Here is a 16,343-nt window from a genome sequence, read left to right as displayed (position 1 = left end):
CCGAGCCTGCGCTTGGTTTCGCCGATATAGATAAGTTGACATCTAGAGCAGCGGATGCAATAGATGAGGTTGGAGGAGGTGCAGGTGAACCTCTGTCTCACCTGGAAAGAATGTTTGGGTCCTTTGATGGAGTTGAGGGGGGAGGTAAAGGGACAGGTGTTGCATCTCGTGCGGTTGCAAGGGAAAGTGCCCGGGGTTAGGGTGGTTTGGGTAGGAAGGGACGAGTGGACCAGGGAGTTGCGGAGGGAACGGTCTCTGCGGAACGCAGAGAGGGGAGGGGATGGGAAGATATGGCCAGTGGTGGGGTCCTGTTGTAGGTGACGGAAATGTTGGTGGATAATATGTTGGATCCGCTGGCTGGTGGGGTGGAAGGTGAGAACGAGGGGGATCCTGTCCTTGTTGCGAGTGTGGGGATGGGGAGCAAGAGCGGAGCTGCGGGATGTAGAAGAGACCCTAGTGAGAGCCTCATCTATAATGGAGGAGGGGAAGCCCCGTTTTCTGAAAAACGAGGACATCTCGGAAGCCCTAGTGTGAAACACCTCATCCCGGGCGCAGATGCGGCGTAGACGGAGGAATTGGGAGTAGGGGATAGACTTTTTGCAGGGGACCGGGTGGGAAGAAGTGTAGTCCAGATAGCTGTGCGAGTCGGTGGGCTTGTAATAAATGTCCGTCACTAGTTTTTCTCCTGTGATGGAGATGGTGAGGTCCAGAAACGGGAGGGAGATGTCAGAGATAGTCCAGGTATATTTAAGGGCAGGATGGAAATTGGAGGTGAAGTGTATAAAGTCAGTGGGCATGGGTGCAAGAGGTAGCACCAATGCAGTCGTCGATGTAGCGGAGGTAGAGTTCGGGGATGGGGCCAGTGTACGTCTGGAACAGGGATTGTTCGACGTACCCAACAAAGAGGCAGGCGTAGCTAGGGCCCATGCGAGTGCCCATAGCTACGCCTCTGGTTTGGAGGAAGTGGGAGGAGTCAAAGGAGAAGTTGTTGAGGGTAAGAACCAGCTCTGCTAGGCGGAGGAGAGTGTTGGTCGATGGGGATTGGCTGGTTCTACGGTCGAGGAAGAAACGGAGGGCTTCGAGACCATCCTTGTGGGGGATGGAAGTGTAGAGTGACTGGACATCCATGGTGAAAATGAGGGAGTGGGGGCCTGGGAACCGGAAGTTATCCAGGAGATGGAGAGCGTGTGAGGTGTCTTGGACGTAGGTGGGGAGGGATTTGACCAGGGGGGATAGGATGGACTCGAGGTAGGTAGAGATAAGTTCGGTGGGGCATGAGCAGGCAGAGACAATGGGTCTGCCGGGACAATTGTGTTTGTGGATTTTGGGTAGGAGGTAGAATCGGGCCGTGCGGGGCTGGGGAACTATGAGATTGGAGGCACTGAGGGGTAGTTCGCCGGAGTTGGTGAGGTCGGTGATGGTGCTGGTGATGAAGGTCTGGTGTTTATCGGTGGGGTCATGGTCCAGGGATAGGTAGGAAGAGGTGTCTGATAGTTGTCGTCTGGCCTCGGTGCGGTAGAGGTCAGCACGCCAGACTACCACAGCCCCTCAGAACCAGAACCTATCCATGTTCTCCAGAGATGGCCTACTCTGGTCTACTGAAGTACTCCAGCACTTTGTGTCTTATTTTGTTAACCAACATCTGCAGTTCCATGTGCCTATCCTTTCCCACCCATCCACTGACCACGTGGGCTTCCTCCAGGTGCTCTAGTTTCCTCCCGCATCCCAAAGATGTGCGGGTTTGTAGGTTAATTGGCCGCTGTAAATTGCCCCTCGTGTGTAGGGAGTGGATGAGGAAGTGGGGGATAACATAGAACTAGTGTGAATGGGCGATCATATATGTGTATATACGTGTGTGTGTGTGTATATGTACACATGAGTGCATGCATGTGCTCTATACAAGTGTGTAATAGTGTGTAATAGTGTGTAATTGACAATGTGCATGTGTGCTGTATACAAGTGTGTAATAGCATGTGATTGTATGTAACTGTTCATGTGTGTGTAAATGTGTGCAGGTGTATATGTGTGTACACATGCATGTCTGTAACATGCGTGCATGCATGTGTGCTCTATACATTATGGGGTTCCCCTACCACCCCAGCAACGGACTGTTCCAGCTGCTACAGTCAGGCAAACGCCTCCGCTGTCACGCTGTGAAAACAGAGAGGATGAGACGGAGTTTCTTCCCACAGGCCATTAGGACTGTTAACTCTCATATCACCAGGGACTAATTTAATTTACTGTATTAAAAAAAAAATTGTGTGTTAAAAAAAAAAAAAATCTATTCTGTTTTGTAGTTTAGCACAATCCGCAGGCGTTGCCACTTTCATTTAACTGCACGTCTTGTATATGTATGTGACAAATAAAGTTGACTTGACTTGACTTGACTTGACAAGGATGTAATGGTGTTTGATTGTCAATACGTGTGTATATGTGTGTGGGTGTGTGTGCTTGTGTAAATATGTACACATGAGTGCATGCTTGTGTGGTCTATACAAGGATGTCATGGTGTGGGATTGTCAAGTCAAGTCAAGTTTATTTGTCACATACACATACACGATGTGCAGTGAAATGAAAGTGGCAATGCCTGCGGATTGTGCACAAAAAAGAATTACAGTTACAGCATATAAATAAAGTTAATAAAGTTAATATAGAGAAGACAAAATTTAGTCCCTGGAGTTATTAAAGTTAACAGTCCTGATGGCCTGTGGGAAGAAACTCCGACTCATCCTCTCTGTTTTCACAGCGTGACAGCGGAGGCGTTTGCCTGACCGTAGCAGCTGGAACAGTCCGTTGCTGGGGGTGGTAGGGGTCCCTCATAATCTTGCTTGCTCTGGATCTGCACCTCCTGATGTATAGGTCCTGCAGGGGGGCGAGTGTAGTTCCCATGGTGCGTTCTGCCGAACGCACTACTCTCTGCAGGGCCATCCTGTCCTGGGCAGAGCTGTTCCCAAACCAGACTGTGATGTTGCCGGACAGGATGCTCTCTACAGCTCCAGAGTAGAAGCAATGAAGCACCGTTGTGCTGCAGATTTGCCGTGGCACTTTGCTTCTCGCATTGATCGTTACCATGCTGATGCATTAAACTGTTACTACGTTTAGGCACTGGAGCAGCATCCAAGGACCAGAACCTTTGCCTCTGCCCTCCTGCACCATCTCCTCCCACATGGGTCCCACATGAATTGTTCTTCATAACAAGAGGAGTTGAGTATAGGAGCAAAGAGGTCCTTCTGCAGTTGTACAGGGCCCTAGTGAGACCGCACCTGGAGTACTGTGTGCAGCTTTGGTCTCCAAATTTGAGGAAGGATATTCTTGCTATTGAGGGCGTGCAGCGTAGGTTTACCAGGTTAATTCCCGGAATGGCGGGACTGTCATATGTTGAAAGCGGCTAGGCTTGTATACACTGGAATTTAGAAGGATGAGAGGGGATCTTATCGTAACGTATAAGATTACTAAGGGGTTGGACATGTTAGAGGCAGGAAACATGTTCCCAATGTTGGGTGAGTCCAGAACCAGGGGCCACAGTTTAAGAAGGCCATTTAGAACGGAGATGAGGAAAAACTTTTTCACTCAGAGAGTTGTAAATCTGTGGAATTCTCTGCCTCAGAAGGCAGTGGAGGCCAATTATCTGAATGCATTCAAGAGAGAGCTAGATAGAGCTCTTAAGGATAGCGGAGTCAGGGGGTATGGGGAGAAGGCAGGAACGTGGTACTGATTGAGAATGATCAGCCATGATCACATTGAATGGTGGTGCTGGCTCGAAGGGCCGAATGGCCTACTTCTGCACCTATTGTCTATTGTCTATTCCAATGGTCATCTGGCAAATTACAAACCCATTTGCCCCGACCCATCAAATATCCATGTTTCCATGAAGAGGTTCAGTCTCAATTTCAGTGGAACAAGATGCCTGGGAGGTGAGACGGATCTCTTCTGAAAACTGTCACTAATCAGATATCAAGTGCTAAATCTACAAGAGAATTTTAGCACCTGCAGGCATGTTTAAATCACACTAATGATCAATTAGCCTCAGAACTGCATGCTAATTCCAGACAGACGTGCGTTATTAGTCTTCACCTTATTAAACATATTAGTCTTCACCTAATTACAGACACACTCTCTTTCTCTCGACTTTCCCCTTTTCCCAGTAACTTAAAACATGAACAAAACACAAAGTGCTGGAGGAACTCATTGGTTCAGGCAGCCTCTGTAGAAAGAATGGACGGACAACATTTCGGGAGTCTGAAGAAGGGTCCCGTCCAGAAACCTCATCTGTCCACTCCCTCCACAGATATTGCCTGAGCCGCTGAATTTCTCCAGCACTTTTGTGTTTTGCTCAGGATTCCAGCATCTGTTTTCCTCGTGTCTCCACCTTATTTTTCCACTCTTGCGGTTCTCCCTCCACTGATGCACCCTGACTTACTGAGTATTTCCAGGACGATACGTTGACACCAGTTCTATATGTTATCCCCCTTTTGCATCCACTCCCTGCACACTTGAGGCAATTTACAGAGACCAATTAATCTGCAAACTTGCACATTTAGTTTAGTTTAGAGAAACAGCATGGAAACAGGCCCTTCGGCCCACCGAGTCTGTGCCGGCCAGCGATCACCTTGCATTCTTGCACGATCCTACACACTGGGGAAAATTTTACAATTTTACCAATGCCAATCAACCGACATTTGATTGCCTTTCGTGTTTGGGAGGAAACTGGAGCACCCAGAGGGAACCCACGCAGTCACAGGGAGAAGGTGCCAACTCAACACCTGTCAACAGCATCCGAGGTCAGGATCGAACCAGTGTCTCTGGTGCTGAGGCAGCTGCTCTCTGTGCAACTTCACATGAAAGATCTCACGACAATATTTGGAGAAGAGCTTGAGAATTCACCGTGTTGTCCTGGCAAATATTTATCCTGTAGACCACATCAGTAAAATGGTCATCGACTTGCTCGTCACGACCTTAGAGTCACAGAGTGATACAGTGTGGAAACAGGCCCTTTGGCCCAACACGCTCACACCGGCCAACAATGTCCCAGCTACCCTAGTCCCACTTGCCTGCGCTTGGCCAATAACCCTCCAAACCTGTCCTATCCATGTACCTGTCCAACTGTTTCTTAAACGATGGGATAGTCCCAGCCTCAACTACCTCCTCTGGCAGCTTGTTCCATTCACCCACCACCTTGATGTTGTAATGACAGCAGAATTGGTACCATTCACGAATCACAAGCCGATGAGAGTTTTTGAAATACGTCAATGCAACTAAACACGGCAATCCAGAAGATACTGCCATTGATGACTTGTTCATCCAAAGCTATACTTTTCTCTGATCCACTCCGGCATAATCTTAAGAAATCAGTCACTTGAAGAGAATTTCAAGTACTTACAAATTATCCCTGTTATAGAAACACTGAAGATGTCACTCTTTGTCGAAGCTTCCAATTGCATAACGAGCAATAATTAGTGCTTAACAACCTTACTCGTTCTAAAGCAGTAATTTTATATGTGTAGACTGTAATTACCTCAGATAAGTATTTCACAATATACTGCAGTTTTAGATTATTTATTTTATTTTTTTATTTTTTAAAGTTTGTTTACAAAATTTCATTTCTATCTTAATTTTGTGTGAATTTTATATTATCTGAAGAAGGGTCTCGTCCCGAACCATCTCCCATTCCTTCTCTCCCGAGATGTTACTCCAGCATTTTGTGTCTACCTGTCTAACAACTTTTATGTGTCAGTTACCGGTGTTTACCATTGCATTATCGTGAGAGATATAAAAAGCACAATGCATCTTCTAAGATGAGAACTGTCTTCACATGCTGCTGTGAATCGTCCACATGTTCTGCCCTAAGACCTATGAATGGTCAATTGTTGAACAAATTCAACATTGAGCCAGATACATCATTGGATGCTAATGGACACAAAGTATATGGTAGTAGGGTCAGAAGGTGAGGAAGGTAGATTTGGCCATGGTCATGATTCAACGGTGGCTCAACCCGGTCTAGCTTTTATTTCTTATACTTTTATAAGATGGATAGATTGGGATAGGCGAGTGGTGAGACAACATTTATTTGGCCACAAAGATAACCAGAACTGATAGCTTTATCAGCTGGGTGATAGAATCTTGGCTGCTGTTAAAACTCTCTGCATGGTAGTATTAGAAACATAGAAAATAGGTGCAGGAGGAGGCCATTTGGCCCTTCGAGCCAGCACCACCATTCATTGTAAGAAAATAACTGCAGATGCTGGTACAAATCGAAGGTATTTATTCACAAAATGCTGGAGTAACTCAGCAGGTCGGGCAGCATCTCGGGAGAGAAGGAATGGGTGATGTTTCGGGTCGAGACCCTTCTTCAGACCGCCATTCATTGTGATCATGGCTGATCATCCACAAACAGTAACCCGTACCTGCCTTCTCCCCATATCCCTTGATTCCGCTATAAACTCGGGAACTCTCCTAACATAAACTAGGGAACTGTCCAATTTACTGCTACCCCATTGTGGACATTGGACTTGGTCTCTGGAACTGATGCGCAGCAATGCTGAGAACTATATTCTGCACTCTGTACCTTGCAACTTGCTCTATCTATTGTACATGAGTTTGACTTGATTGTATTTATGAAAAGTATTATCCAATTTAATTGGACAGCATGCAAAATAAAGCTTTTCACGGTACACGTGACAATAATAGACAATAGACAATAGGTGCAGGAGTGGGCCATTCGGCCCTTCGAGCCAGCACCGCCATTCAATGTGATCATGGCTGATCATTCTCAATCAGTACCCCGTTCCTGCTTTCTCCCCATACCCCCTGACTCCGCTATCCTTAAGAGCTCTATCTAGCTCTCTCTTGAATGTATTCAGAGAATTGGCCTCCACTGCCCTCTGAGGCAGAGAATTCCACAGATTCACAACTCTCTGACTGAAAAAGTTTTTCCTCATCTCTGTTCTAAATGGCCTACCCCTTATTCTTAAACTGTGGCCCCTGGTTCTGGACTTCCCCAACATTGGGAACATGTTTCCTGCCTCTAATGTGTCCAACCCCTTAATAATCTTATACGTTTCGATAAGATCCCCTCTCATCCTTCTAAATTCCAGTGTATACAAGCCTAGTCGCTCCAGTCTTTCAACATATGACAGTCCCGCCATTCCGGGAATTAACCTAGTAAACCTACGCTGTACGCGTATAATAAACCTAAAACATGCTGCCATTGGACTTAAAAAGTTAATATTTGCTACGCATAGAAAAATATTCAGTCATTTGTAAATAAATAAATAATATTGTCAAAACTATTATGAGCATTATTGTGTATTCAGCAAGCAGTAGTTATCATTTTTAATCCTTAAAAATACAATTTAAGATGCCAATAACATCTTAAAAGAATATAATTATCATCTTATCATTGGCTGCTATCCTGACTATAGTTCAGATGCTCTAGAACTAAGTTTTTACAGAAAAAAAACGCAGAGTATTCCATATCCATAAGCTTTCCTATAAACAAGACAATTTGTGCGTGTGCAGGCTTGGAGAGAGCTTTATTTATGACAGGTTTTGACAGAAATTTGACAGGTGACGGTTTTCACAGTAGCAGTTTCAAATGCAGAATGAATTTGAGGATGATATTCTATTTATACCGTCTTCAAATCAGGATTCAATGCTGTTAGTGTGCAAGCACAATAAAGATGTTTTGTTTCGTCAGCATTGCTGTTCCTCGCAATGCGTAAAAAGAAAAGGTAATTATAGCAAAAATATAAATGTGAAGTTTATTCCCAGTTATCATTCTTTTCTTGTGGGTTAGTGTTTTATCGTTATCTCCTAGCGCTGGGAGCTCCGAAACAGATGCATTACTTCGTCAGCAAGCCTTCTCACGGCTGAACGGTTAAATCCTGGGAGACCCATTAGACCGCATCTGAAGTGCATTTCAACTATATTTTTAGTAACATCAGACACTTGCGTTTGAATCCATTCAGTTCTAATTAATGATGTCAATATGTATAAATAAATCTCATCAGCTAGCACTGAGCAGGATATTCTTCATCAAAGTGAACCCTCTCCATGATTGACACCGAGACAGCAAAATAGTTAATGTGAAATTATGCAGAAGCTGATGATTTAATAGCTGCTAATCTGCACCACACAGATAATAACATAGAAACATAGAAAATAGGTGCAGGAGTAGGCCATTCGGCCCTTCGAGTCTGCACCGCCATTCAATATGATCATGGCTGATCATCCAGCTCAGTAACCTGTACCTGCCTTCTCTCCATACCCCCTGATCCCTTTAGCCACAAGGGCCACATCTAACTCCCTCTTAAATATAGCCAATGAACTGGCCTCAACTACCTTCTGTGGCAGAGAATTCCACAGACTCACCACTCTCTGTGTGAAGAAATGTTTTCTCAACTCGGTCCTAAAAGACTTCCCCCTTATCCTTAAGCTGTGACCCCTGGTTCTGGACTCCCCCAACATCGGGAACAATCTTCCCGCATCTAGCCTCTCCAACCCCTTAAGAATTTTATATGTTTCTATAAGATCCCCCCTCAGTCTTCTAAATTCCAGCGAGTACAAGCCTAGTCTATCCAGTCTTTCTTCATATGAAAGTCCCGCCATCCCAGGGATCAATCTGGTGAACCTTCTCTGTACTCCCTCTAAGGCAAGAACGTCTTTACTCAGATTTGGAGACCAAAACTGCACACAATACTCCAGGTGCGGTCTCACCAATGCCCTGTACAACTGCAGTAGAACCTCCCTGCTCCTAAACTCAAATCCTCTTGCTATGAATGCCAACATACCATTCGCTTTCTTCACTGCCTGCTGCACCTGCACGCTTGCTTTCAATGACTGGTGCACCATGACACCCAGGTCACGTTGCATCTCCCCTTCTCCTAATCGGTCACCATTCAGGTAATGCTCTGCTTTCCTGTTCTTGCCGCCAAAGTGGATAACCTCACATTTATCCACATTATATTGCATCTGCCATGCATTTGCCCACTCGCCTAATCTATCCGTCACTCTGCAGCCTCCTAGCATCCTCCTCGCAGCTAACACTGCCACCCAGCTTCGTGTCATCCGCAAACTTAGAGATGTTGCATTCAATTCCCTCGTCCAAATCATTAATATACACTGTAAATAACTGGGGTCCCAGCACTGAGCCTTGCGGTACCCCACTAGTCACTGCCTGCCATTCCGAAAAGGACCCGTTTATTCCTACTCTTTGCTTCCTGTCCGCCAACCAATTTTCTATCCACCTCAACACTGAACCCTCAATACCGTGTGCTTTAAGTTTGTACACCAATCTCCTATGTGGGACCTTGTCGAAGGCCTTCTGAAAGTCCAGATACAACACATCGACTGGTTCTCCCTTATCCACTCTACTAGTTACATCCTCGAAAAATTCTATAAGATTCGTCAGACATGATTTGCCTTTTGTAAATCCATGCTGATGTTGTCCGATGATTTCACCACTTTCCAAATGTGATGCTATCACATCTTTAATAACTGACTCTAGCATTTTCCCCACTACCGATGTTAGGCTAACTGGTCTATAATTCCCCGTTTTCTCTCTCCCTCCCTTTTTGAAAAGTGGGGTTACATTAGCTACCCTCCAGTCCTCAGGAACTACTCCAGAATCTAAAGAGTTTTGAAAAATTATCACTAATGCATCCACTATTTCTGAGGCTACTTCCTTAAGCACACTGGGATGCAGCCTATCTGGCCCTGGGGATTTATCTGCCTTTAAGCCATTTAATTTACCTAACACCACTTCCTGACTAACCTGGATTTCCCTCAGTTCCTCCATCTCATTAGACCCCCGGTCCCCCGCTATTTCCAGCAGACTATTTATGTCTTCCTTAGTGAAGACAGAACCAAAGTATTTGTTCAATTGGTCAAATTTTAAGGCAGAGATGGATAGATTCTTGATTAGTACAGGTGTCGGGGGTTATGGGGAGAAGTCAGGAGAATTTGGTTAGGAGCGAGTGATAGATCAGCCATGATTGAATGGCGGAGTAGACTTGATGGGCCAAATGGCCTAATTCTGCTCCTATCACATGAAGGGCGTTTCTGCTGAGGGTTGAGATTTTGCTGCATCTATGTCGTGAACTATGACAATGGGGGTCTTCATATGTCTTTATATTAGAACTACAACAGTGAGATAAAGGTTACTCCTTTCAGTGCAATGAGTTGACCAAGCTGACAAAGAGAGATGCTGCCTGAGACTTCTCCAGAGACGCTGCCTGACCCGCTGAGTTACTCCAGCATTATCAAAAAGAATGGAAAAATTGGCAAGATAGATTATTGGCACCATTCACCCAAAAGCCAATTAACCTACAAACCCTTGGTTTAACAGCTCATCTGAAAGATGGAAACTCCCACTAAGAATCTTCCATAGAAACAGACTGCAGGGCAGGCAGATTCTCTGGATAGAAGGAATGGGTGACGTTTCGGGTTGAGACCCATCTTCAAACTTCAGAACCTGAAGAAGGGTCTCGACCCGAGACGTCACCCATTCCTTCTATCCAGAGATGCTGCCTGTCCCGCTGAGTTACTCCGACATTTAGTGTCTATCTTCGGTTTAAGCCAGCATCTGCAGTTCCTTCTTACACACTAAGATGGATCAAATCTTACCTCTCCGACAGGCACCAGTTCATCTCCATTAACAACTGTAAATCCCCCACCGCTCCCCTCCCCCAAGGTGTCCCCCAAGGCTCAGTCCTTGGCCCCCTCCTCTTCATCCTCTACCTGTTCCCCCTTGGTCAATTAATCCGCCGTCATGGTCTCAACTTCCACTGCTTCGCCGATGATATCCAGCTCCTCATCTCCACCAAGTCAATCTCCACCACCACACACTCTACACTGACAAACTGCATCACTGAAATAAAATCTTGGCTTCAATCAAATTTCCTCAAACTCAACTGCAACAAATCCGAAATCATCATCATTGGTCCAAAAACGCTCACCAAATCCACCCAAAACTTCATCCTCAATATTGATGGTCTCCCAGTATCCACCTCCCCTCACATCCGGAATCTTGGAATCATCTTTGATCAAACCCTCTCTTTCGACAAACACATCACCAAGACAGCCTTCTTCCACCTCAAAAACATCGCCCGTCTCCGTCCATCCCTCTCCTCCACAGCTGCAGAAACCCTCATCCACGCCTTCATCACCTCCCGTCTGGACTACTGCAACAGCCTCCTCTATGGCTCACCCTCAAAAATCATCAGTAAACTTCAATACATTCAAAACTCCGCTGCCCGTCTACTCACCCACTCCCCAATCCGTGACCATATCACCCCTGTCCTTTACAAGCTCCACTGGCTCCCCATCCCCCAGAGAATCCAGTACAAAATCCTCCTCATGACCTACAAAGCCCTCCATAACCTGGCCCCATCCTACCTGACTGACCTCCTCCACAGACACACTCCCACCTCCACCCTCCGCTCTGCTGCTGCCAACCTCCTGTCCCCCCCATCCGGACCAAACTCAGATCCTGGGGGGACAGGGCTTTCTCCATCGCTGCTCCCACCCTCTGGAACTCACTACCCCAAACCGTCAGAGACTCCTCCTCACTCACCACATTCAAAACAACACTGAAGTCTCACCTGTTCAGCACTGCCTTCAACCACTGACCGTCACCTCACCTTCTGTCTCCTTTTTCTGTTCATTTACTTATTTATCTATTTATTTTCTTCTCTATGTTCTAGTAATCCCTGTAAAGCGTCTTTGAGTGTTTGAAAAGCGCTATATAAATGTAATGCATTATTAAGAATCTTACCCTCTGCACCACAAAGGACACACAGTGCTGGATTAACTGAGCGGGACAAGCAACATCTCTGGGGAACATGGATTGGTGACGTTCTGTGTTGTAACCCTTCTTATTGCGTCTGAAAAAGGGTCCTAACCCAAAACTATCCATGTTCTCCAAAGATGCTGCCTGACCTGCTGAATTACTCTGTGTGTGTTTCTTGTTGTAAACGAGCATCTGCGGTTCCTTGCATCAATACCTTCTGAACTACCTGTGTGTTAACAATTTCTTCTCTAGCTTGGCCAGGCTAAGAGTAAAGTCAAAGAGTCATACAGCCAAGAAACAGGCCATTCGGCCCAACTTGCCTATGCCAACCAAGATGAATGAATGAATGAATGAATGAATGAATGAATGAATGAATGAATAAGTTTATTGGCCTATCTACACTAAACCCACCTGCCTGCGTTTGGCCCACATCCCTCAAAGCCTCTAAAGAAAAGTATATTCCTATTAATTGTATAAATATTGTACTTTTAATTGTAATCGTAGCTATTTCTTTTAATTTTTATATTGCTCTGTTTAATTTTTTGAAAAATCTAGCAATACGAGAGACAGACAAGTCAATTGAAATTTTTAAGGTGGAGGTTGACAGATGATTTTATTAGTCGGGGTGTCAGGAGTTATGAGGCAAAGGCCGGAGAATGGCGATGAAAGGGAAAGATAGATCTCCCATGATTGAATGGTGGAGGAGACCCGATGGGCCGAATGGCCTTATTCTGCTCCTAGAAGTTCTGAATTTATGAAATTGTGAAAGGAATACTGCACTTCGGATTTTATGCAGCCCATTCAGATGTAGGTTCATTATTATTGTCATATTGTGCACCAGAAAATAACTGCAGATGCTGGTGCAAATCGAAGGTATTTACTCACAAAATGCTGGAGTAACTCAGCAGGTCAGGCAGCATCTCAGGAGCAAAGTAATGGGTGACGTTTCGGGTCGAGACCCTTCTTCAGTCTGAAGAAGGGTCCCAACCCAAAACTATCCATGTTCTCCAAAGATGCTGCCTGACCTGCTGAATTACTCTGTGTGTCTTCAGTCTGAAGAAGGGTCTCGACCCGAAACGTCACCCATTCCTTCTCTCCTGAGATGCTGCCTGACCTGCTGAGTTACTCCAGCATTTTGTGAATAAATACCACAGAGTCATATAACACTAGAGCGGGGCCTTCCATCGCCCGGTGCGGCTCAGCCGCGGGGCCTAACATCGCTGGTGCGGCTCGGCCGCTGGACTTAACTTAACATCGCCCGGCGCGGCTCGGTCGCTGGACTTAACAGTGCCCGGTGCAGTTCGGCCGCGGGGCCTAACATCGCTGGTGCGGCTCGGCCGCTGGTCTTAACAGTGCCCGGTGCGGCTCGGCCGCGGGGCCTAACATCGCCTGGCGCGGCTCGGCCACGGGACTTTTCATCGCTGGTGCGGCTCGGCCGCTGGACTTAACATCGCCCGGTGCTGCTTGGCCGCGGGGCCTTCCATCGCCCGGTGCGGCTCGGCCGCGGGGCCTAACATCGCCCGGTGCGGCTCGGCTGCGGGGCCTAACATCGCCCGGTGCGGCTCGGCCGCGGGGCCTAACATCGCCCGGCGCGGCTCGGCCGCGGGACTTAGCTGCGCACGGCCGGTCGCGGGGCCTTCCATCGCCCGGTTCGGCCGCGAGACGTTTCAGCGCCCGGTGCGACTCGGCCGCGGGGACTGTGCGGGTCGGTCGGGGACGAGCTGTCTGTCCGTGGGCGTGGGGAAGAGAGTGGAAGTTTTGTTGCCTCCATCACAGTGAGGGGGTGTTTGGAGTCACTGTGATGGACGTTTGTGTTGGGGTCATGTGTCTTGTGTTCTTTTTTGTGTGTGACTGCTATGTAGTTTCGTTCGGTACCTTGGTACCGAATGACAAATAAAGCTCTGTTGAACTGTTGTTGTTGAAAAGTAAGAATGAACATATCATTATAATCTGAAGAAGGGTCTCGACCGGAAAATGAAAAGTCACCCATTCCTTCTCTCCAGAGATGCTAACTGAGATACTCCAGCTTGTTGTGTCTTTCTCGTTGGAATCAGTGGTTACTGACAGGAGAGGTCGGGTCAACATGCTCATGGCCCCTGGGCGGAGCCCACCGCGGGTCACCCAACCGGTGTAGAGGTGGAGAGAGACGAGCAAAGGCCGGGAAATTTAAACGCCGCCGCGACTTCTGCACCCACTCCTGTTGATATTCACAGCAAAGTAACGTGGCGGTGAGTGAAGGCGCAGGGAGATTTGAGTTCATTTATTCGTCATAGATATTAGGGACCATTACCTGTCGTTTTTGTGAAACGTTTCTTTGCTAACGGGTGCAAAACGCCTATCTTATTTTTGCCCATAAGTCGACAAATTATTAACCCCTTTTGAAGGTCTGAACCTCATAATGTTTTACTAATCTTTAATCTCGTTGCTCTAATGTTCAAATCTTGTTAAATAAATAAACCCAACCTCTAGTCCTTCACCATTTTGGATGTGGCACCGAATCCAACTTTCGCGACGCCTGCAATTATTCCTGTTCAGTTATTCCTTTTGTGTGTTCTCTGTATCATTGGTGCCCGTGGTGTTGCTGGTTTAAGATGGAGTGCTGTGGCTGGAGGAGTTAGTCAGCGGGTCAGTCAGCATCTGTGGAGGGCACCTGCCGCTGAGTTCCTCCAGCTCAGGGCTTTGCTCAGGATTTGCAACACCTCCAGTCCCCTCCGTTTCCCGTTTCTTGCAGTGTTCTCGTTAGGCAGGCAGAGGATGTTGTAACAATTTTGTTTAGTAAGAAATTTGTTTCTAACCGAGATTGTAAACTCTTTTTTTCGTTTTAACCAAAGACAAAGTAATTGTAACTGAATTATTGGTGTTCCTGTTCAAGACCAGTCTTCTTACCATTTAAAATCTACCTAGTATCAAATTGCCCCATAATTTATTTTTTTAATCGGGTCCTTCCTAAAATCAAGCTGCACCTTTGTTAACATGGATTACGTTAGTATTAAAACTTTCCATGACAATAGTTATCCCGTAAAATAATTTGATGTGTTTCAGTTAAAAATTCGGTGACTTGATTAATCTGGTAACAAACGATAACAAATGGGTTTCGTGTAGATTAAAAGCAACGTTAATTTTCTAACGCTTCTTGGGTTGGATCCTGGTTGTTGTTCTTTCGTGGTAAATTTATTGTGAGATTAAAGTATCAGAATATATCGAGTTCATTACGATGAGGTTTTTGAAGACGTTGTTTACTCGATGTCGCGAATTTGGTATCCAGGCTAAAAACAATATCCAAGTTGTATTAATGCCTTCAAATTGAATGCATAATTGGATATCACACAGCCATCAAATCTTTAAATAGGTTGATGAGGGACCTTGACGCCAGAAAACCCTTCATGGTCTGTGGGGAGAATTGATTAATTAGATTAAATCGATTTTGAAAACGCTTAATGGGCTGACTGCTCATGTGTATTTTTAAACTCGTGCGCAATGGATTTTTTTTTTCTATAGGAGTTTGTCAACGAAGGGTGAATCCGGTTTACTAACTGGAGGGGGGAGGAATTAATGCCACAATTCTCGAGTATTTGTTTGAATGGGTTTTATGTTCTCTAATTTGCGACCTCGAATTATTTTGCTAAAAGCTCCAATTGCTATAAATATTTTCATCCAGCTATCGGCGAACAAGATTGTTTTACTGGCGTTTGGGGAAAGATTGAGTACAATCTAGATTTGTATTCAGTCTTTTTGTTTCTAACTCTTGTATGGGTGAGAAGGTTGTTTTTTTTAAAAGCACCGAGAGATGTTTTGCACATTGTTTTTTTTATAAAATCGATAGCGAAAGTGATAATTGTGCATTTATTGAATCAATTAAGCTGTCGCGTTGCTCGCTCTCACCTTGGGACAACGCCCACACAAGAACCATTAAGCCATTCCTAACCCCGTCCTGCCCAGTAATTCTTCTTACAACTGCTTTCATGCATAACTTGCTCCCTGCAAGTACCGACATTGAATTTGCTTCCACTACCCCTGGCAGTGCACTCCAAATTTCACTTTATGTCTGACTCCAATTATTTTGCTTTAACAATCCCATGCTCAGTTCGGTTCTTGAGCCGTGGTATAGGATAGGAACAATGCCGATCGAGACCATGTGGTCAAGATAAACAATCTCATTGCGTGCACATGATCCACAATATCCCTCCATTCCTTGCATATCCATGTGCCTGTCCAGTAATTGCTCCTCTCGTGTCCCTGTTCCAGGCACCCGCCACCCTTTCATCAATCAGATGGGTTTCCCTCGTTTAGCCTTCGAGTTCAAAGTAAAATCTTAATTCCCAACCCTGTTTTGCACTCTTCCACCTCTTTCCTCCTACCCACCCCCCCCCCCCCTCCCGAAATCCACATGCCAAAGTTGTCAGGAATGGTTGACTCAAAATTCAATGAAGAATAAGCACATGATGTAGCCAGCAGATTATGCAGTAAGTGAATAAAGATTCTTAAAAATGCCATCAGGGAATTGAAGTGGAATGCTTCAAATTGGTTTTGCATAAAGTTCACGTGACATAAGCAG

This window comes from Rhinoraja longicauda, chromosome 21 (assembly GCF_053455715.1).
Source record: "Rhinoraja longicauda isolate Sanriku21f chromosome 21, sRhiLon1.1, whole genome shotgun sequence".
Classification (NCBI taxonomy): domain Eukaryota; kingdom Metazoa; phylum Chordata; class Chondrichthyes; order Rajiformes; family Arhynchobatidae; genus Rhinoraja; species Rhinoraja longicauda.
The sequence above is the reverse complement of the archived record's forward strand: the minus strand, read 5'-3'. Positions refer to the sequence as shown.